The sequence below is a fragment of the Oncorhynchus nerka genome, unplaced genomic scaffold, assembly GCF_034236695.1.
Source record: "Oncorhynchus nerka isolate Pitt River unplaced genomic scaffold, Oner_Uvic_2.0 unplaced_scaffold_1782, whole genome shotgun sequence".
Lineage (NCBI taxonomy): Eukaryota > Metazoa > Chordata > Actinopteri > Salmoniformes > Salmonidae > Oncorhynchus > Oncorhynchus nerka.
This window is the reverse complement of record NW_027039545.1, coordinates 1-5,382: the sequence shown is the minus strand read 5'-3', so window position 1 is coordinate 5,382 and position 5,382 is coordinate 1. Positions and strand designations below refer to the sequence as shown.

Genomic DNA, 5,382 nt, shown 5'->3' with positions numbered 1-5,382 from the left:
ACATGATCAGTCCAATCAAAGCTACCTTAAATATAACGTGATTTGACAACCCTAACCCTTAAAGTCCTAAAAATGTGGGTCTCAAAACTAAATGAATGGTCGCCACTGCTCCCGCGACCCCATGTTCATATCAGTCGACCTCACGTGGAGTCGCGAGCCCTAGTTTGGGAAACGCGGTCATAAACTGACGCGTTCTAGAACAGAAGACCATTACTAGGCGCGTGGCTTGCATGGAGATGTCTGCTTTATACCTCCGCTCCGCTTCTGTTCTCCGGTAAGTGTTCTGTTCTCTTTCACTTTCAGGAAAGTAAGTTTTACACAATTGTATCTAAACAACAGCATTGATATCAAATTGTATTGCGTGGTTATTTTCAGAAAAGCAAAAAAAGCTGTGCGTAAATTGGAATGGCTACACATATGCCCACAGGAGAAGGCTATAGGCCATTAATAAAAGGGATTTTCATTCTTTAAGACACAAAACAGTTTTATATATGTATTTGTCATACAGGTGAATCCTGCATTGTACAGCAGACTGTCTGGTCTAGGACAGCCTACAGAGCAGGGGAAAGTTGGCGTGTACGTGTTAGAATCTTACAGCAATATGAGAACATTTCTCCAAAAACAAAGCCGTCAAATTGTACATCAATTTAGTTTGTTGCACAGTGTAGCTTGTGTGTGTTTGTCTCTCTGTAAGTACACACACTCACAACAGTTATAGTGAATACATCAACCGTTTATTTAACAATACCTTTACAATCTAAATTTAGAGCATGTTATCGACGGGATAACCAGATCTTACGAAGGGACTGAGTTAGCGACAACACCGACAGTCACCTCCCGTTACCGGAGCGATGGCGGCGGCGGGACAAGCGGGGCTTGTTGGAGTTGGCGGGCGTCGTTAAATGCAGCACTGGGAGGTCAGCGGTGGCTTACATCATGTATGGATGTTACTGTGGGCTGGGAGGCCAGGGATGGCCCGAGACAAGGCTGACTGGTGAGTACCATCACACACACAGAGAGAGCTACTACTGGACCAGGGCTGGGAGGCCAGGGATGGCCCTGAGACAAGGCTGACTGGTGAGTACCATCACACACACACAGAGCTACTACTGGACCAGGGCTGGTTGGCCCTGGTCAAAAGTCTACTGGGACTCAGCACTTAGCCCTGGTTTAATTACAGCTGTGGCTTGGCACAAACCCGGTTGGCACCAACTCTGATTTCTAAATACATCCACAGACCATGAATATCTACAAACAGTAATTTCATGCTGTAATGTTCTGTCTGCCAGGGCCGGATCCAGGCATAAGCAACATAATCAACATGCTGTAATGTTCTGTCTGTCAGGGCGGATCCAGGCATAAGCAACATAAGCAACAAGCGGTGGCTTTTGGCCCCACCCAACAATACATGTATTTTATTTTAGGAACTCAGTCGGTGTCTCAACTCACTGTTGAGAGTAAGAAGAGGTGTACAGTGAGAGGTGTACAGTGAGAGGTGTACAGTGAGAGGTGTACAGTGAGAGGTGTACAGTTAGGTGTACAGTGAGAGGTGTACAGTGAGAGGTGTACAGTGAGAGGTGTACAGTTAGGTGTACAGTGAGAGGTGTACAGTTAGAGGTGTACAGTGAGAGGTGTACAGTGAGAGGTGTACAGTTAGGTGTACAGTGAGAGGTGTACAGTGAGAGGTGTACAGTGAGAGGTGTACAGTTAGAGGTGTACAGTGAGAGGTGTACAGTGAGAGGTGTACAGTTAGGTGTACAGTGAGAGGTGTACAGTGAGAGGTGTACAGTGAGAGGTGTACAGTTAGAGGTGTACAGTGAGAAGTGTACAGTGAGAGGTGTACAGTTAGGTGTACAGTGAGAGGTGTACAGTGAGAGGTGTACAGTGAGAGGTGTACAGTGAGAGGTGTACAGTGAGAGGTGTACAGTTAGAGGTGTACAGTGAGAGGTGTACAGTGAGAGGTGTACAGTTCGAGGTTGTGTGGAACAACAGCCGTTTTCCCTGTTGTTTTGACAGTCACTGACAGTCACTCAATTAGAGATATCAGCTAACCATTTTCAGATTGGTAAATGAGTCTATCCAGTTAGAGTTGAAGTCAGAAGTTTACATACACTTTAGCCAAATACATTTAAACTCAGTTTTTCACAATTCCTGACATTTGATCCTAGTAAAAAAAAAAATGCTTTCTTAGGTCACCACTTTATTTTAAGAATGTGAAATGTCAGAACAATAGTAGAGAGAATGATTTATTTCAGCTTTTATTTCTTTCTTCACGTTCTCAGTGGGTCAGAAGTTTACATACACTCAATTAGTATTTGATAGCATTGCCCTTAAACAATTTAAACTTTGGTCAAACATTTGGGTAGCCTTCCACGAGCTTCCCACAATAAGTTGGGTGAATTTTGGCCCATTCCTCCTGACAGAGCTGGTGTAACTGAGTCAGGTTTTTAGGCCTCCTTTTTTGCACATGCTTTTTCAGTTCTGCCCACAAATTTTATATAGGATTGAGGTCAGGGCTTTGTGATGGCAACACCAATACCGTGACTTTGTTGTCCTTAAGCCATTTTGCATAACTTTGGAAGTATGCTTTGGGTCATTGTCCATTTGGAAGACCCATTTACCACCAAGCTTTAACTTCCTGACTGATGTCTTGAGATGTTGCTTCAATATATCCACATAATTGTCCTACCTCATGATGCCATCTATGAAGTGCACCAGTCTCCTGCAGCAAAGCACCCCCACAACATGATGCTGCCACTCCCATTCTTCACGGTTGGGATGGTGTTCTTCGGCTTGAAAGCCTCCCTTTTTCCTCTAAACATAACGATGGTCATTATGGCCAAACAGTTCTATTTTTTGTTTCATCATACCAGAGGACATTTCTCCAAAAGTACAATCTTTGTCCCCATGTGCAATTGCAAACCATAATCTGGCTTTTTTATGGCCGTTTTGGAGCAGTGGCTTCTTCCTTGCTGAGCGACCTTTCAGGTTATGCTTTCCAAATAGGACTCCGTTTTACTGTGGATATAGATACTTTTGTACCCGTTTCCTCCAACATGTTCACAAGGTCCTTTGCTGTTGTTCTGGGATTGATTTGCATTTTTCGCATTTTCCTTCCTGAGCGGTATGACGGCTGCGTGGTCCCATGGTGTTTGTACAGATTAACGTGGTACCTTCAGGTGTTTGGAAATTGCTCCCAAGGATGAACCAGACTTGTGGAGGTCTACAACAAAAATCTTAGCTAATTTATTTTTATTTTCCATGATGTCAAGCAAGAGGCACTGAGTTTGAAGGTAGGCCTTGAAATACATCCACAGGTACACCTCAATTGACTCAAATGATGTCAATTAGCCTATCAGAAGCTTCTAAAGCTATGACATCATTTTCTGGAATTTTCCAAGCTGTTTAAAGGCACAGTCAACTTAGTGTATGTAAACATCTGACCCACTGGAATTGATACAATGAATTATAAGTGAAATAATCTGTCTGTAAAACAATTGTTGAAAATATTTGTGTCATACACAAAGTAGATGTCCTAACTAACTTTCAAAACTATAGTTTGTCATCAAGAAATTTGTGGTGTGGTTGTTGAAAAACAAGATTTAATGACTCCAACCTAAGTGTATGTAAACTAGTTTTAATGACTCCAACCTAAGTGTATGTAAACTAGATTTAATGAATCCAACCTAAGTGTATGTAAACTAGTTTTAATGACTCCAACCTACGTGTATGTAAACTAGTTTTAATGACTTGACTTGAAGCCTTTAATGACTCCAACCCAAGTGTATGTAAAGTAGTTTTAATGACTCCAACCTAAGTGTCTGTAAACTTCTGACTTCAACTGTATGTAAACTTGTAGGAATCATGGCCAAATGGTGGCTAGGCATTCAGGGCACGTGCCCAGGGGCCTGACCTCCCAGGCCCTGACCTCCAGAAGCCCTGACCTCCAGGGGGCCTGACCTCCAGGGGCCCCAATTGATTTTGTTAGTCACACTCACAGATATCATTAAAAGGTGCAAAATGTAGAAATCTCCCAGCCATTTTCTGGTTGCTAAAATTCTAATAGTTGCTAATAGTTGACCAAATCTCGGGTTAGGACCCCAAAAGGCTAGATCCGGACCAGCTGTCTCCTGTCACATGGCCAACAGATAGTTTCTCAGGCCTTCCATTTTGAGCTTGGAAAAATATGGACTGAATTCTGCTTTTGTTGATGAGCTACTACATAATCGAGGCTGAAGAACACAACCCAAAGCCATTGTCCTACATAATGGATTGTATAGCAGACTAGATTTACATAAAGCACTGAGAAATTATACATTGTACTAGAGTTAACTCCCACTCTATCAATGATTGCATTGTGTTATTTTCTTGTCCACAAGGAAAGGTCACAAACATGACTGTTGGTTATGAAGGCTGAGAATCTGGGGCTGGGACTAAGACGGACAAGCACCAGGACCTGTGAGAACAAGATGTCCAACTGCAGTACAAACTACACATCCCCATAATTCAACACTGTATTCTTGCATTAACTATACACCTATAATGCAACACTGTATTTCTGTACTCCTAAGCACTCTAGGATAGTGGTTCATCAATATGCCCAACCTCAACTCCTTAACTGAAGAGCCCAAAGAACATGTATGTTTATGATGTAGCTGATCTGATCAGGAGTAACTAGTAATAACTGTGGGGATATGTTGTATTTCCAGGTCTGAAGCCATGGGCAATTTTCCATCGATAATGGGACAACACAGTCCCATTGCATTCTATTTAGTCCTATTGCATTCTAAGAATCAAATTCCAATTCTGTTAGTTTTGTCCGGTGGTTCTAGAGTCTCTGAAGAACAGTGTGACAAGATTCCTGTGCAGGTGTGACGGGCGGCCAGGTGTCTGAGGAGAGCTCCCTTCATCCCTAAATACTCTGTCTGGCCCGACTTCATGTGTGTGGATATGAACAGCCCACCTGTACCAAATCCCTGATGCTGTGCACAGTGTGTGTGTGTGAGAGAGACTAGTGTTTTCTCTTGTTTGTCCCTGACTAGTGGTGTGTGTGTAATAAAGACCTACAGTATGCCCCACCCTCTACTCATCTGATACAATGCGACCCTTGGGTCTGATTAACAGTGTGATTATATCACCATGACAGACCTGCACAGAGTGTATCATTAGAATCCATGACTGAGGACTCAGACAACAGTTCTATAAACAGCTTGTAGACTGACATTTTCCAACGTGCAAAAAAAGAACACAGTAAGGACATTATTCTAATGGTGTATTAGAATCTAATGGTGTGTGTGTTAATCTAATGGTGTGTGTGTGTTAATCTAATGGTGTGTGTGTGTCAGAGTCTAATGGTGTGTCAGAGTCTAATGGTGTGTCAGA

The 5,382-nt window shown here is 42.7% G+C and overlaps 1 pseudogene; it reads left to right on the top strand.

Annotated features, from left to right (window-relative positions):
• The first annotated feature begins 230 nt into the window (after positions 1-230).
• Positions 231-4,991, top strand: LOC135567807 (phospholipase A2-like; annotated as a pseudogene).
• Positions 4,992-5,382: the final 391 nt, after the last annotated feature.